General features: G+C 38.0%; 1 pseudogene; it reads right to left on the bottom strand.

The window, feature by feature from the left end:
• Positions 1-6,436: 6,436 nt before the first annotated feature.
• The window catches only part of LOC113177481 (antigen WC1.1-like), a 210,489-nt pseudogene continuing 197,815 nt past the window's right edge, over positions 6,437-19,110 (bottom strand).

Genomic DNA, 19,110 nt, shown 5'->3' with positions numbered 1-19,110 from the left:
CATAAATTATATAATCAACTCAATAGATTCATAAAAATATTCATCAACAAAATTTAGCATCCATTCATGTTAAAATCTCTGAAGACACTAGGGATAGGAGAAAATTATCTCAATCTTCTCAAGGCTATACATGACAAACCCAACATCACATCAAAATGAATGGTAAGAAAATAAAAGCATTTCCTCTAAAACTCTAGAGTAAGATAAAGATTCATACTCTCACCATTCCTATTCTATATAGTTTTTGTAATGTTAGCTATGTCAAATAGACAGAGGAAGAAATTAAAGGGATACAATAAGAAAAAGAAGTCAAATTATGTCCATTTGCAGATGCTATGATTCTATATATAGAATTTTCAACAGAAGAGTTTAGAGCTGATAAATAAATACATCAAAGTAGCAGAAAACAGGATCAACATACAAAACTTAATAGTTTTGCTATATGCCAATAGTAAACCAAACAAAAAATGAAGAAAAGTATTCCATTGAAAATAAACTAAAACAGAGCTGGGGTTGTGGTTCAGTGGTAAATGCTTGCCTAGCATGTGTGAGGCCCTGGGTTTGATCCTTAGCACCATATAAAAATAAGTAAAATAAATGTATTGTGTCCAACTACAACTAAAAAATAAAATATTAAAAAATAACCTCAAGCAAAAACAAAAACAAGCAAACAAACAAACAAGAAAAAAAATAAACAAATAAACGTAGCTGGGAAGTTGAAAGACCTCTAAAATAAAACTATAGAACACTGAAGAAAGAATTTAAAGAAGACTATAGAAAATGGAAAGGCATCTGTTGTTCTTCAATAAGTGATTTAATATTGATAAAATGATTATACAACCAAAAGCAATCTATAATTTCAATCAGTTCCAATCAAAATATGAATGACTTTCTTCACAGAACTAGAAAAATCAGTCCTAAAATTCATATGAAAGAATAAAAGATCCAGAGTAGCCAAAGGACTACTGAGCAAGAAGAACAAGGCTGAGGCATCACAACCACCATGCTCAAATCATGCTTCAGAGTTCTAGTAACAGAAATAGAATGGCATTTTTATAAAAAGCAAAATTAAAGTCAATGGAATAGAGGACACAGAGATAAACCCACACAGATACAGATATGTGATTCTTGACAAAAACAGTAAAAACACACATGGGAGAAAAAATTGATGCTATGGTTTGGAAGTGAAGTATCTTCCAAAAGCTCATGTGTGAGACAACACAAGAGGAGAAACAATTGGATTGTAAGAACCTTAATGCAATCATTGCATTATTCCCCTGATGGAGATTAACTGAGTGGTAACTGAAGGCTAGTGGGATGTGGGTTGAGTCGGTAGGTTCCTGAAGGCATATATATACCTTAGGGTATATATTGTGTATCTGGAGAGTGGAATCTGTCTCTTCTTTCTGATCACCATGCAGGCTGCTTCCTTCCACCACACTCTTCCACCATGATGTTCAGTCACACCTCTAGCCCCAATGAATGGAGCCTGCTATCTATAAATAGAGACCTCTGAAACCCATGAGCCCCTGAATAAACCATTTTTTTCTCTACAATTGTGCTGGTTGGGTCTCTTAGTCACAGCAGTGAAAAAACTGACTAAATGGACTTTTTAACAAATGGGAAAACAGGATATCCATATGCAGAAGAATGAAAGGAGCTCCCTCTGTCTCACCTGCATAAACATAACCTAAAATGGATCAGAGGCCTAGTAATTAGACAAGAATCTTTACAATTGCTAGAAAACATAGGGCCAACTCTCCAATACAAAGCCACAAACAGTGACTACCTTAATAAAACTTCCAAAGCTCAAGAAATGAAACCAAGACTCAATTGGGGCAGCTTCAAATTTTAAAACTTCAATTAGCAAAGAAAACAAGATGTTGAAAATAGAGCCTGAAGAATGGGAGAAACTCTTCCCACATATTCTTCTGACAGAGGATTCATATCCAGAGTATGTAAACATCAAAATAACTCAAATAACCCAGTCAGTCAATGGGCAAGTGATCTAAACAGATATTTCTCAGAAGATGACATGAAAATGGCCAACAAATATATGAAAAAAACTATTCAAAATTCTTAACAATAAAGGAAATTAAATAAAAGTGAAGTTTCATCTCAACTCAGTTAGAATGATAAGATTCAAGATAAATAACAATAATTGCCTTGTTTTAGATTATTTTGAATTGAATAGTTTTCCTGATTTTAGTCTCAGCAGATTCATTATTGGAATATTGAAAAGGTATTGATTTTTTAAAAAAATATTTACTCTTTTAGTTGTAGTTGGACACAATACCTTTATTTTATTTGTTTATTTTATGTGATGCTGAGATTGAAACCTGGGCCTTGAATGAGCTACGTGAGTGCTCTGCTGCTGAGACACAATCCAAGCCTGAAAAGGTATTGATTTTTGAATGCTAATTTTGTATTCTATTTTCCTGATTTTGTATATAAGTTTTAGAATTATTCTGATGGAGATGTTTGAGTATACTACACACAGGATCCTTTCTTCAGGAAACAGATAATTTGACCTCTTTTCATATTTGTATCTCCTTAATTTCTTCTCTTGTCTGATTGCTCTGACTTTAGTTTCAATAACTATATTGACCAGGAGTGGTGAGAGTGAACATCCTTTTCTTGTTTCTGATTTCAGAGGAACAAGTTTTTCTTCATTCAATAGGAAGTTGGCTTTGTATTTGCTATACATAGTCTTTAAAGGTTGAGGTAAGTTCATTCTATCCCTAATTTTTTCATAAGTTTTAACATGAATGGGAGCTAAAATTTATCAAAATTTTTTTTTCTTTATCTATTGAACAAAGGTCAACTAAAATGAATCAATGACCTTGGAATTAGACCAGAAACTTTGTGATTGACAGAAGAATATAGGCTTACTATTCCAACATATTGGCACAGGCACCTTATCAAGACCCTGAAAGCTCAAGAAATAAAACTAAGAATCAACAAGTGGGATGGTATCACTTAAAATATTTCTGCACAGCAAAGAAAATAAAAGAATGAATAGAGAGCCTGTAAAATGGAAGAAAATATTTGTCAGCTATTCTTTTGACAGAGGGTTATTATCCAGAATATGTAAACATCTCAAAAAGTTAATACCTAAGAAGCACTTAATCTAATTAATAAATGGACAGTAAAGCTAAACAGGTATTTTTCAAAAGAAGTAATACAAATTACCAAGAAATATATGAAAAGCTGCTTAACATCTATACCAATCAAGGGAATGCAGATCAAAACTAAATTTTTATGTCATCGGGCCCCTTTTAGAATCAAGAATATATATATATATATATATATATATATAATAAATGCTGGAGTGGATGTGGGGAAAATACTCATTCATTTTTGTCGGCACTGCAAATTAGTACAGCCACTTTGGAAAATAGTATAAAGAGTTCTCAAAAGACTAGGAATAAACAACTTCATGACTATGTCACTCCTTGGTTTTATCCAAAGAACTAAATTAAAGATAATGGCATGATATTGGCATGTCAGTGTTGATGGAAGCACAATTTGCAATAGCCAAGTTATGGAAACAGCCTGGGTGTCTGTCAGCTGATGAATGGATATAGAGAATGTGGCAAAATTTTACTCAGCCATAAAGGAGAATTAAATTATGGTATTTGCATATAAACGGCCAGAACTGGAGAACATCATACTAAGGGAAATATACCAAACTCAGAAAGTTAAAAATTGAATTTCCACTCTTATATGCAGAATTTGGAGCAAAATAAGGCATGAAGGGGAAAAAGGGGTAAAATTCTGAATTAAAAGTGACTCATGAAAGAAAAATAGAGATCAGTGGAAGAGAGTAAGGGGGTTGATGCGAAGGGAGAAAGGATGAGAAAAAAGATGAACTGTAGAATGAAATCAACTAAATTATGTTAAACATAAATATAGCATGTTAAAGTATATGTGTGTATGTATATATAATTGTAGATATATATCACTAATTTATTTAAAAAACTATAAATTAACAGAAAGGAGGTAAGTAAAGAAAGAGGAACAGAAGAAGGGAGAGGAAAAAAGTGGAATACGGGGAATTAAAATGGAGAAAACATTATATTGTGGGTGTATAAATAGTTCAAAATGAACACTACTATTATGAAGAAATATAATGTACTGATAAAAATTGAAGAATTCAATAAATAAATGTTGGTGAGGATGTGGGGATAAAGAAATTCACACACATTCATGGTGAGATGGTAAATTAGTATGACAACTTTGGAAAGCAGTATGAACCTTGTTTAAAAGAGTAGGGATGCAGCTACCATATGACCCTGCTATTCTACTTGTTGATATGTATCAAAAGAGCTGAAATCAGCATAAAACCATGATACAGGTATATCAGTATTTATAATAGTTGACTTTATAGTGACCTAATTATGAAACTAGCCTAGGTGTCTCTTAATAATTTAATGAATAAAAAATTATGCACACACACACACACAAAATACCCACAAACACACATAATAGACTTCTATTCAGTCATAAATAAAAATTAAATTATATCATTTGCTGGTAAATTGGTAGAACTGGAGAAAATCATGCTAAGTGAAAAAAGCCAGACTCAGGATGATAAGAGTTGAAACTTTTCTCTCATATGCAGAAGCTATATAGAAGTAAGAAATAAAAAGAGAGATATTATGAAAATAGAAACAATAACAGTGTATTAGAAGGGGGTTGAGTGGAGGCATGACAGGGAGAAATGGATAGGATCTCTGAAATGAAAGTCTCCATATTATGCTCTCTGTGAGCTTGAATATATCACAATGAATTTTACTTTTATGTATGAATGTAATGTTCTTACTACAAAAACAATAAATACATAGAAGGAAGACCTGTTGATAAAGAGAAGATAATCAGGGGGAAGGAAGAGGGAAAGGGGAAGCACTGGATATTTAATAGGAGCAAATGATGCTATATGTATTTATGAATATGTAAAAATTAATGCCACTATTATGAATAATTATATTGCAGTAATTAAAATACTAAAATGCTCTCCAAATTACTTCTCACATATATAATGACAACCATACTTGATGTTCAAAGAGAGGTCTTTGTTTGCTTTGTGAAGAGTGGAACAAAGCCACAAAGTCTCTGCAGCTCATAAAGATATGTCTCAATCCCAAGGGCACTGTGTGCAGACAGAAGACACAATATATACCTCCTTTCAGAAGAAATAAAATACCTTCAATAAACAGAAAAAAGGAAATAGATGACATGATCTTGGTTTACAAGGCTACTTAGAATCTTGTAGTAAAGGAAAACTGATCGTTGATATGTCCAAATCCATTTTACCATGATAATAATGCAAGACCACTGGAGAGATAGTTATCCACTTACCTGTCTGAGAACACCTGGCACCACCTCCCTCTTCTGGGAAAAAAATTCTTCTCCTTCATTCCAAATGAAGAAGAATTTTCAGGAACAGGTAACTCTTCAACATCATCATAACCAGTGCTTTTGGCAACAGCATGCTGTCCTCCAGGTTCTGAACACAGGGAATAAGGAGGAAGAGAAAGATATTTGTTAGTCTTGGTGATGTCTTCAGTCTGTTCTAATGAAGAGATTCTATGAGATCCTCATAGTTGAGAAATAAAGGTACCATATTCCAAGGCTGTCCCAAAGGCATACATTTGATGTCCATATTCTTAGATCATGTAAATCATCTAAATATTTCAATGTATGAAATTCAATAATATTTTACTAACATGTCATGCCAAAAAACATCAATAAAACTTATGCTGTAAGTTTGATGCACTGTTTTCAGGCATATGATAAAGGGTTGGAAAATATGTACATATAAGATATTGAGGGTGATTTCATCAGGCCTAAGGAGAACCCAGGCTGTTCATATGGTCTCTGAGGCAATGGAGATACAGAAGAGAATCCTGGATATCTCTTTCGCACAGATATGCTATTCTACCAATTTGAATCCCAGAAGGATTCCTAGTGCTTTGCTGTCCTTAAGATTTAATTTTAAAGAGCACTCCTGCACATGCCTCATCCTAGGAATTCTCCATTTTTACCACTTGGGGAAGGTCCATGATGTTCTCCTTTCTTAGGTCATTTTTAGAGAAGCATTTCCAATGATTGATAAGTACAGGCATCACACACACTCCTTGTGTTCTAGTGATTATGAAGGTCATTTTTGAAGGTCTTAGTATTCCATAAACCACAAAATAGTCCATACATCCCTGTATTTCAGGTCAAATCCATATGTTCTCTTTCACCATAGAATTTGTGAGATGACCAAGTTCAAATGTTCTTTTTAAAGTTATGGCCTTGGATTTTATAATGATATATTTGAGATCTGTCTGTGACCATATGGAAGTATCTATGGAAACCAACAGATTAGAATCTCATCTTTCCATTTCTGTATGAAAGGGAAAGTTCTTCTCAGATGATAGCCTCCTCCTCACTCCCACCATCCAAAGGAAGACTTGTCTCTACTACCTGGGGCAGGTTCAGCGTCTCCATTCTCCTCATTGTCCCCTGTGTAATAGGGTAGCTTAGTTGCTGAGCCATCATCAGATATGGTTCCTAGTAGGGAGAAAATATCATAGATAAACACAGTAGGAGGTCCAATGTCATGGTTCAGAAAAAATTTTGAAGCTTCATCCTTGTAGAGAGAGGGCTTAGAGCTCCTGCCTTTGAAGGATGCTGATAATTGTTATGGTGGTCCAGGAACATTCCTGAAAGATCTTGTTCAAAATAGCTGGTCCTCAGGTTTGTGGTATTTGAAAAGGTAGAACCTTTAAGGTGTGAGAACTAGTGGGAGTAATGAAGTTGTTGGGTGCATCCTCTTGAAAAGTATTGTAGGATGCTAATATTTTCTTCTTTCTCTTAATATTCTGGTCACTGTGAGGTGAGCATCTTTGCTCCACCATATGCTCCCAGCATGATAGGCTGCCTTGCACATGCCAAAAGCAGTAAAACATCTGAAAATGGAAGCCAAATCAAACTTTCTTCTTTATAATTTGATTATCTCAGGCATTTTATTTCAGTAATAGAAAGCTACCAAATATGACATGTGAGGTAGGGTTAGTTATGTGATCTTTGCTTATTGGAGATTCCCACACTGAGCAGACTCATGCAAACAAAGGAGGCTAAGGAACACACCTGGGCTGTTCAGCAGGCTCTCCTTCTCTGGATTTATGGGGTAATCTATCTCCTGGTACAGGAACTCATCAACAGCATCTTCAAATGTGGATAAGGCTATAGAAAGCAGAATTAGTTCAGACATTGATCCTGGAAGTCTTTCCATTACCAACATACCATGGGATAGAACTAGATTTCTGCCCACTCCTGGATCTTAAACCCAGTCTCCACTAGTACTGCCCACATGGAAAATCATCGTATTTGAGTGCTCTATTTTTTAACTCAGGACGAATTCATGCCTTTTATGTCTCCAAGTCCATGGTAGAGAAGGTAGTTTTTCATATAAGGAGAACAAGACTAAAATGTGTACTTAAAAAACAATTGGCCCAATATTCTGCTTACTTTCAGGTCACAGAATTCCCAAGTCCCACCTTGGCGCTGTGCTCTCCATCTGAGCAGCTGAGTTCCCAGGATGATGAGAACAAGAAAGAGAATGGCTCCCAGGATCATGCAGAGGATCCCAGGTAAGGAGAAGATGATAGGGACAGTAGCTGAGGCTGAACTGGTTCCTGAAGAAGAAAAAAAGCCATGAGTCTTTAGAGAGGACCATAAGCTCAGGCGAACCCAATTATCACTTGAGTCCTCAGGACCATAAAGTCCCTAGCTCAGACATCCTATATATATATATTAAATCTCAGGATATTACCACCCTAGATCCTGCTCTGGGCTGTGTCAACTATCTTCTGAGTCTGGTTTTAAGGCATTTCTATAAATTTAAGGCAGGTGAGGCAGTGGAGCTCCCTGAGTGTTACAACTTAACACAAATGATGGCTTCTTCTAACACCTGATCATCAGGCCTACTGTAATATGACCAGAGCTGTGTAGACTCCATAGTGCAGAACTCTGAAAATCTGCCTATCTCCTCCATTACCTGGTTCAGAGCAAAAAACAAACAAATAAAGAAAAAAACACTTACTTCTCTGGGTGGGGAGAGTTGTTGTCCTTTCACCTGGGGAGAAGAGAAGGAAAAAACACTGCACTGTTTTGCTCTGGGAATGTCTCTGGGTCCCATCCCCAACCATTGGCACATAGTTCTGTCCCAGATGCCAGGAGATTGGGCACAGCCTTCCAGAGCCAGGGCTCAGGGCAGCAGGGCAGCCTGGGAAGCCCTTTGGATGCAAACACACTCCTTCAACCCTGGCCCCCCACCTGGTCCTGCTACTCACCAGAGCACCTCACACCAGTGTCCTCCTCATGCTTGCAGTCACTCTGTCCCCAGGGTACTGCAGCACAGGCCCACAGGGAGGGCTCCCTGCCCCTGCACTGCACCTCATCCAGCCAGATGCTTCCATTTCCAGGGCCAAATGCAGCCTTCCCTGGGGCTTCCAGGGCAGAGCCACAGCCCAGCTGCTGACACACCACCTCAGCCTCTGCCAGGCTCCAGGAGTCATCACACACAGTGCCCCAGGCGCCTTCATGCCAAACCTCCACTCTCCCTGAGCACTCGCTGTCTCCTCCCCTGAGTCGGAGCTTCTCTTTGTCTGAAAAGGCAGCAACACCTCCTCTTATTGCCCTGGTGAGAGGAAAGGAGCCCCTGGAAGCCATGGGGAAGGTGGGAAGGGATGAGGTACCTGTGCAGGGTGCAGTGGCTGGACAGCTCTTGGGTCTGTTTCCTGTAGGAGCAGACAGTAGGGGAAGCACTAGTAAGTGACAGCTGGGGAGATCCTGCCCCCAGACAAGTCTCTCTAAGGTCCTGGGCTAAGTTTAGGTAACAGGTGGAGATAAGGTGCTTCAGAAGTAGTCTATTAGACTGGGTTACTGTGACATTCATTCTCTATAGCATATTCCTATTAGTAGCTGAAATTATTTTTATCAATTTACCTGTTTTAAATGCCTACTATGTGAAAAAAATAGAAACACGATAATGCACATTCTCTTGTATGTACATGAAAACACACTCAGACACATGTTACCAAGAAAGAAAACTTCTCTAGAAAGGAGCCTTGCCTCATTCCCTCTGTTCCTGCTAATAGGACAATGCCTGGCATGTTGAGTGCATTCCTTAGAAATATATATGGTGACTTTCTACAAATGCTATGAACATTGACTTGATAAATATTTAATGATTAAAAAATAGATGAGTAAGATGTGCAGAAAAATAGTTTTTGAATTCTTTAAAATCCCAAAGGCAATGAAAGAAATGTAAATTAATGTCAACGGTTTTTGGTAATAAATATTAGGCATTTAAAACATAAGTACTGAGTGAAGCCATTAATTGGCAAGCAGGGAGGTTAGGGAAGGCCATTAGGTGGAATCCCACCAGCCAAGCCCACACGGACCCGTGGGCCGAGCACGGGATCTCAGAAGGGGAAGGAAGCGGTACAGTCCCATCCCCCACAGCAGACACTCCACCGAGGCAGTCAGCGGCCACCATCCGGGAAAGCTGAAGGATACACCGCCACTCTCCTTCAGAGTGCAACACCAAAACAGGTCGGTGTCATTCAGCTCACCCCCCAGACAGCGGGAATTCGCATAAAATCTCTCCTAGGCTTGCCGGGAGAGGGAGTATCAAGCTGAGCCTCCATAAAGACTAGGGGGAAACCAGAGACACCTGACCTCAAACCCCTCCTCCCAGTAGCAGCCAAAACGAAACCTGGCTAGCCAGCGCTGGGGGAGGGGCAAGCAGAAAAAATCAAAGTGATAGAGTGCCAGGGATCCCAGCAGCCTGCAGCAGGGCCCCGGAGATCCAGGCCAACTGATTCGCGTGGCCTGCCCTGCGGCTACAGAAGGCGTGGCGCCTCAGTGAAGCCATTAATTGGCAAGCAGGGAGGTTAGGGAAGGCCATTAGGTGGAATCCCACCAGCCAAGCCCACACGGACCCTTGGGCCGAGCACGGGATCTCAGAAGGGGAAGGAAGCGGTACAGTCCCATCCCCCACAGCGGACACTCCACCGAGGCAGTCAGCGGCCACCATCCGGGAAAGCTGAAGGATACACCGCCACTCTCCTTCAGAGTGCAACATCAAAACAGCGGACACTCCATCCAGGCAGTCAGCGGCCACCATCCGGGAAAGCTGAAGAATACACCACCACTCTCCAACAGCTTGCAACATCAAAACAGCCAGCAGCAGGACCCCGGAGATCCAGGCCAACTGATTCGCACGGCCTGCCCCGCAGCTACAGAAGGCATGGCGCCTCAGAGAAGCCATTAATTAGCAAGCAGGGAGGTTAGGGACTGCCATTAGGTGGAATCCCGCCAGCCAAGCCCACCGCCCACGCGCGGAACAGGCCCAGTGACCTGCCAGCATTGTAGTCACGACACCCCAATTGGAATAGGGACAGAGCAGAGACGCCTTCCACTCCCTGAACAGGCCCAGAGAGCCGCCAGCGTGGTAGACACGTCACCCCAATTGGAGTAGGGGCACAGCCGCCGCCCGCACCTGCAAGGGAGACTTTTCAAGTATACAAGAGCAACATAAATAAATAGGGGGTAAATTTCAAAACACAAGAGTTGCACCAAGCAGAAAGAAACGCGAGCAGTATGAAAAGACAAGGAAAGAAACGACCACAAGCAATGCAGGTCAACTCAACTTTAGAAGAGGTAATAGCTGCAACAGATGGAATATCAGATAAAGAGTTCAGGATATATATGCTTCAGATGATCTGGAGTCTCAAGGAAGACATGAGACAGCAAAATCAGACAATGAAAGATCACATTGACAAACAAATCCAGGAAGTAAAAGATCAATTTCACAGGGAGATAGAGGTAATAAAAAACAAACAAATAGAAATACTAGAAATGCAGGAAACAATAAACCAACTTAAAAACTCAATTGAGAATACTACCAGCAGAGTAGATCACTTAGAAGATAGAACATCAGACAATGAAGACAGAGTATTTCAACCTGAAAAGAACATAGATAGCTCAGCAAGTCTACTAAGAAACCATGAGCAGAACATTCAAGAGCTATGGGATAATATCAAAAGACCAAACTTAAGAGTCATTGGGATACAGGAAGGCACAGAGCTCCAAACCAAAGGATTAAGCAATCTATTCAGTGAAATAATACAAGAAAACTTCCCAGACTTGAAGAATGAGACAGAATCCCAAATCCTAGAAGCCTACAGGGCGCCGAATGTGCAAAATCATAAGAGATCCACACCTAGACACATTATAATGAAGATGTCCAACATACAGAATAAGGAGAGAATTTTAAAAGCTACAAGGGAAAGGAAGCAGATTACATTTAGGGGTAAACCAATCAGGATAACAGCTGATCTCTCAACACAGACTCTGAAAGCTAGAAGATCCTGGAATAACATATTTCAAACACTGAAAGACAATGGGCTCCAACCAAGAATCGTGTATCCCGCGAAATTAAGCTTCAGGTTAGAAGATGAAATTAAAACATTCCAAGACAAACAAAAGTTAAAAGAATTTGCAGCTAGAAAACCATCTCTTCAAAAAATCCTTGGCAAAACATTACAGGAAGAGGAAATGGAAAATAACATTGATAACCAACAATGGGAGGTAGGACAGTAAAGGGGGGAAAGTAGTCAAAGAGGATAACAAATCAGGTTTAGTAACATCAATAAACAAATATGGATAGAAGAACAAACCATATCTCAATAATAACCCTAAATGTTAATGGCTTAAACTCACCAATCAAGAGACACAGGCTAGTAGAATGGATCAAAAAACAAGACCCAATAATATGCTGCCTACAGGAGACACATTTGATAGGAAAAGATATACATAGACTGAAGGTGAAAGGTTGGGAAAAATCATATCACTCATATGGACTGCGGAAACAAGCAGGAGTGTCCATACTCATATCTAATAAAATAGATTTCAAGCCAAAGCTAATCAAAAGGGATATAGAAGGACACTTCATACTGCTCAAGGGAACCATACACCAACAAGACATAACAATCATAAATATATATGCCCCAAATAATGGTGCAGCTGTGTTCATCAAGCAAACTCTTCTCAAGTTCAAGAGTCTAATAGACCAACATACAATAATCATGGGAGACTTCAACACACCTCTCTCACCACTGGACAGATCTTCCAAACAAAAGTTAAATAAGGAAACTATAGAACTCAATAACACAATTAACAACCTAGACTTAATTGACATATATAGACTATACCACCCAACATCAAGTAGCTGCACTTTTTTCTCAGCAGCACATGGAACATTCTCAAAAATAGACCATATACTATGTCACAGGGCAACTCTTAGACAATACAAAGGGGTAGAGATAATACCATGCATCTTATCTGATCATAATGGAATGAAACTGAAAATCAATGATAAAAGAAGAAAGGAAAAAGCAAGCATCACCTGGAGAATGAACAATAGGTTGCTGAGTGATCAATGGGTTTTAGAAGACATCAAGGAGGAAATTAAAAAATTCCTAGAGTTAAATGAAAACACAGACACAACATATCGGAATCTATGGGACACATTGAAAGCAGTTCTAAGAGGAAAATTCATTGCTTGGAGTTCATTCCTCAAAAAAAGAAAAAACCAACAAATAAATGATCTCATACTTCATCTCAAAATCCTAGAAAAAGAAGAGCAAAACAACAGCAAAAGAAGTAGAAGGCAAGAAATAATTAAAATCAGAGCTGAAATTAATGAAATTGAAACAAAAGAAACAATTGAAAAAGTTGACAAAACTAAAAGCTGGTTCTTTGAAAAAATAAATAAAATTGACAGACCCTTAGCCATGCTAACGAAGAGAAGAAGAGAGAGAACCCAAATTACTAGCATACGGGATGAAAAAGGCAATATCACAACAGACACTTCAGAAATACCGAAGATAATCAGAAATTACTTTGAATCCTTATACTCCAATAAAATAGAAGATAGTGAAGGCATAGATAAATTCCTTGAGTCCTATGATCTGCCCAGATTGAGCCAGGAGGATATAGACAACCTAAACAGACCAATAACAATTGAGGAAATAGAAGAAACCATCAAAAGACTACCAACTAAGAAAAGCCCAGGACCGGATGGGTTTACAGCAGAGTTTTACAAAACCTTTAAAGAGGAACTAACACCAATACTTTTCAAGCTATTTCAGGAAATAGAAAAAGAGGGAGAACTTCCAAATTCATTCTACGAGGCCAACATCACCCTGATTCCGAAACCAGACAAAGACACTTCAAAGAAGGAAAACTACAGACCAATATCTCTAATGAACCTTGACGCAAAAATCCTCAATAAAATTCTGGCGAATCGGATTCAAATACATATCAAAAAAATTATACATCATGATCAAGTAGGATTCATCCCTGGGATTCAAGGCTGGTTTAATATACGGAAATCAATAAATATTATTCACCACATCAATAGACTTAAAAATAAGAACCATATGATCATCTCAATAGATGCAGAAAAAGCATTTGACAAAGTACAGCATCCCTTTATGTTCAAAACGCTAGAAAAATTAGGGATAACAGGATCATACCTCAACATTGTAAAAGCAATCTATGATAAGCCACAGGCCAGCATCATTCTGAATGGAGAAAAATTGAAGGCATTCCCTCTAAGATCTGGTACAAGACAGGGATGCCCTCTCTCACCACTTCTGTTCAACATAGTCCTCGAAACACTGGCCAGAGCAATTAGACAGTCAAAAGAAATTAAAGGCATAAAAATAGGAAAAGAAGAACTTAAATTATCACTATTTGCAGATGATATGATTCTATACCTAGCAGACCCAAAAGGGTCTACAAAGAAGCTATTAGAGCTAATAAATGAATTCAGCAAAGTGGCAGGATATAAGATCAACACGCATAAATCAAAGGCATTCCTGTATATCAGCGACAAATCCTCTGAAACGGAAATGAGGACAACTACTCCATTCACAATATCCCCCAAAAAAATAAAATACTTGGGAATCAACCTAACAAAAGAGGTGAAAGATTTATACAATGAAAATTACAGAACCCTAAAGAAAGACATAGAAGAAGACCTTAGAAGATGGAAAAACATACCCTGCTCATGGATAGGCAGAACTAACATCATCAAAATGGCGATATTACCAAAAGTTCTCTATAAGTTCAATGCAATGCCAATCAAAATCCCAACAGCATATCTTGTAGAAATAGATAAAAGAATCATGAAATTCATATGGAATAATAAAAGACCCAGAATAGCAAAAACAATACTAAGCAGGAAGTGTGAATCAGGCAGAATAGCGATACCAGACTTCAAACTATACTACAGAGCAATAGTAACAAAAACAGCATGGTACTGGTACCAAAACAGGCGGGTGGACCAATGGTACAGAATAGAGGACACAGTAACCAATCCACAAAACTACAACTATCTTATATTTGATCAAGGGGCTAAAAGCATGCAATGGAGGAAGGATAGCATCTTCAACAAATGGTGCTGGGAAAACTGGAAATCCATTTGCACCAAAATGAATCTGAATCCCTATCTCTCGCCGTGCACAAAAGTTAACTCAAAATGGATCAAGGAGCTTGATATTAAATCAGAGACACGGTATCTGATAGAAGAAAAAGTTGGTTATGATCTACACGCTGTGGGATCGGGCTCCAAATTCCTCAATAGGACACCCATAGCGCTAGAGTTAACAAATAGAATCAACAAATGGGACTTACTCAAACTAAAAAGTTTTTTCTCAGCAAAAGAAACAATAAGAGAGATAAACAGGGAGCCTACATCCTGGGAACAAATCTTTACTCCACACACTTCAGATAGAGCCCTAATAACCAGAATATACAAAGAACTCAAAAAATTAGACAATAAGATAACAAATAACCCAATCAATAAATGGGCCAAGGACCTGAACAGACACTTCTCAGAGGAGGACATTCAATCAATCAACAAGTACATGAAAAAATGCTCACCATCGCTAGCAGTCAGAGAAATGCAAATCAAAACTACCCTAAGATACCATCTCACTCCAGTAAGACTGGCAGCCATTAGGAAGTCAAACAACAATAAGTGCTGGAGAGGATGCGGGGAAAAGGGCACTCTTGTTCATTGCTGGTGGGACTGCAAATTGGTGCAGCCAATTTGGAAAGCAGTATGGAGATTTCTCGGAAAGCTGGGAATGGAACCACCATTTGACCCAGCTATTCCCCTTCTCGGTCTATTCCCTAAAGCCCTAACAAGAGCATGCTACAGGGACACTGCTACATCGATGTTCATAGCAGCTCAATTCACGATAGCAAGACTGTGGAACCAGCCTAGATGCCCTTCAATAGATGAATGGATAAAAAAAATGTGCCATTTATACACTATGGAGTATTACTCTGCATTAAAAAATGACAAAATCATAGAATTTGGAGGGAAATGGATGGCATTAGAGCAGATTATGCTAAGTGAAGCTAGTCAAACTTTAAAAAACAAATACCAAATGACTCCTTTGATATAAGGGGTGTAAACAAGGACAGGGTAGGGATGAACAGCTTGAGAAGAATATTTACAGTAAACAGGGATGAGAGGTGGGAGGGAAAGGGAGTGAGAAGGGAAATTGCATGGAAATGGAAGGCGATCCTCAGGGTTATACAAAATGTCATATAAGAGGAAAGGAGGGGTAAGTCAAGAGAATACAAATGGAAGAAATGATTTACAGTAGAAGGGGTAGAGAGAGAAAAGGGGAGGGGAGGGGGGATAGTAGACAATAGGACAGACAGCAGAATACATCAGACACTAGAAAGGCAATATGTCAATCAATGGAAGGGTAACTGATGTGATACAGCAATTTGTATACGGGGTAAAAGCGGGAGTTCATAATCCACTTGATTCAAACCGTGTAATATGATGTATTAAGAACTATGTAATGTTATGAACGACCAATAAAAAAAAAATAAAAAAATAAAATTAAAAAAAAAATAAAACATAAGTACTGAGTAATCCCCATAATAAGTTATACTCAATATATCTCATATTGTTAATGAAAAATTACAAAATTGAAAGTATTCATTTAAATTATTTGAAACTATTATTTTCAATAAATTAAAATATTTTACATAAATTATGCAAGCAGATATCAGAGAAAAGTTAATAAGTAAACAATAGTTACCTGGAAAGATAGAAACATTTTCATGGAAAGACAATACACTCAGGAAAATTAGAGGTAACGCAGAATCAAGCAAAAGAAAACAAAAGAATACATATAAATGCAAATTAACATGGACAAAACACACATGCCACTTGTCCTAAAACAGCTTCGTGGATATACATTATCCCCCTTATTCTGTCAACCTCCTACACTATACTGAGAACATCTCTAGATGATGGCAGGACCTGTCTTGGGTGGTTGCTCACTTCAGGATTGGTGTCTATTGGGTGTCTATTTCTCAATATGTGGAGTCTATTGTAAGAAAAAACATCATTGGTACCTAATCTTATTATTTATTATCACTTCAGACTCTACAGGAAAAATAAAAAAATAAGGTGAAGAAAGGGAGAAAAAGGGAAAGAGTAAGCAATTGCTTTTGAAATGTTAACCACCATTTATTATCTCATCCTTCCTGGATTTTAGGCAGTTCCTAGCATAGGTTTAGGGGCTTTGTTCCTTTTTAGATTTTTGAGCTTCTGTATGTTCTTTGACTTTAGTTTAATGGTCAAGTTATAAAAACAATCCCAGTGTTTTCTATTAAGATATGAAATACTGTTTGAAAACAATTGCTCCCACAAGGTAATATGACAGTATCTGTTCAAAAAATAGATATCCTGTGATCTTTCCACCATGGGCAGTCATCTTGTAGTCATAACCTACTAGTATGTAGTGTTACATGTGCAAGGATATTTATTACAATATTGTTTTTAGAAGGGAAAAATAAAAAAATTATAAATAATAGCAAAAATTATTATGCAAGCTCCAGTACTTATCTCTTAAGAATGTAACATTGTGGAGTTGTTTTACAGAAGAGTGAGTACTACTTGTGGAACATCAATAATATATTTTTAAGAAAGCCAATGTAACAATAGTAAGTATGATACAAGCCCAACATTGTAAAATCAAATGAAAAGATACCATAAGATAAATGCTATTATCACTATTATTAGTTTAATAAAATTCCATGAAAATGGAGAATTGGGAAAAGAGAAACTATCAGTCCATTAATTCTATTTACATCAGAGGAATATGAATAGACAAGTGGTTATGCAATGTCACTAATGTATCTTTATATTTTAATGTTTTCCTTGATTTCAACGAGTAATTAGAGTTTTGGTAATTCAATGTAACTGAAAACATATTATTTAATTCTACATCAAAAATAAACTAGAGGGAAGAATGTCAATCCTCTAGGGTCAAATATTTGCCTTCCTGTGAAGAGAGCAAAACATATAACACAACATAAGAGAAGGTGGGGTGGACATCCCTTTATGTCTCCAGTGCTCTTTGCCCAGAGAGACAACATCACTCATCCCCTTGGTTTCCTCGCATGGTGAGGTTCTTTATAGTTACTTAAACTTAGAGTGAACCCAAACCCAACCAGTAGTAATCTGCACCCATGAGTCACATCCTTGAACCCTGAAGTGGCTCACAGTCTCCTCCCTTTTTCATTGGAGAAGTCCTTCAAAGTCTAAGAAAAACAATGTGTTCACTCTTCACAGCATTTCTGCAAATTATGATAATTACAAACTGCTGTGCCATGGTTTCCAGTTGTTTCTACATTTGGTAGCCACAGAGAAATTTGCCAGTGTTACTTCTAAAGGCATCTCACCTGTGACACAGCAACCCATTAATAAACTTGGTAATCAAAGGAGCATATTTCTAGCATTAAACAGACAATATGTTATGGAAGACAAAAACCACTGAAGAGTGTTGGAAGAGTCCAGGCAACAAGTGATCTTTCCTGAACTAAGATGATGGTGGGAAGGAAAGAGTAGAAGGAACTAATTCCATTGTTTCTGGTACAGACATAGAACTTGCTACTACATTGGAACTGTAGGGAGAGTAAATGGAGATGTGAATGTAGACTGAGAATAAGTTACTGAGAAACAACAGTGGTATTAGCTGGGATGGGGAATAGAAAAGGAAGAAAAGGGTAGAGGCAGATTAAAGGGGTGAAATAAAATGCTCTACTTTGAAAACAAATCTGAGTTGTCCATTATACATTCAAGTAAGGGACCAGTAGCACTGAAATATATGAGATTGGATTTAAGGTCAGAGATCAAATATGGACTTTATATTGGGAGCTGTCAGTGAAATAGTATCATCTAAGGCCTGTACCCCAATGAGATTAGTGAAGGAAAGAGCTAAGGAAGAACAGAGAGTCTAAAATTTAGATATTGAACGAAGAAGTTGCAAGAATAATATTCAGTAAATTAGAGTGACCATGAGGAGAAAACAAAAAAGGAGATAGACAGCTGAAAGTTTCTCTTTTTCCAGTGAAGTTTGTGTGAAGATTATCATTTGTATGTATCATGGGTTTAAATAGCAATGAGTGGGAGATCAAGAAATTTGTAAGATGTTATGTTAGAGAGAGGGCAAGAGCACATGTGAAAGAAGCACACTACAATATGGGGCCAGTGTGGAGGATCCATCAGTTATTGGATCACAAATTCAAAGAGACTAGCAGGGTAATTTCACATTATAACAAGATACAGTACTTGTCCATGGTTCAGCTGTTCTTGCCTAGTCCAGTGCAGGCAGTGAAGTGTTAGGTAGTTGACTCAACTATTCCTCTCATTGACAGATAAAGATAAAACCAGGGAATTGAGCGTACTTGAAGGGGGAGGATATCAATAGGGCATCATATTGTCTAATCAGGGTAAGAAGAACATGTGCAATACTGAGAAGAGTGGAAGAATGAAAAACTGATAAGGGAAAACATTTGGAATATGCATGAGGATGAAATAGCTGGAAAAGAAGCATAATGAATATGTGCCACAGAGAAGAGGCAACAGTCAGAGAAGGAATAATGATGCAAACAAGATCTCAAGCTGGAGAGTTAGTGATGGTCAATAGTGTCGCCATCCAGGGATATGGG

The sequence above is a fragment of the Urocitellus parryii genome, chromosome 5 (genome assembly GCF_045843805.1).
Source record: "Urocitellus parryii isolate mUroPar1 chromosome 5, mUroPar1.hap1, whole genome shotgun sequence".
NCBI lineage: Eukaryota > Metazoa > Chordata > Mammalia > Rodentia > Sciuridae > Urocitellus > Urocitellus parryii.
Note: the sequence above shows the minus strand (reverse complement) of the source record. Positions and strands in the feature narration are given on the sequence as shown.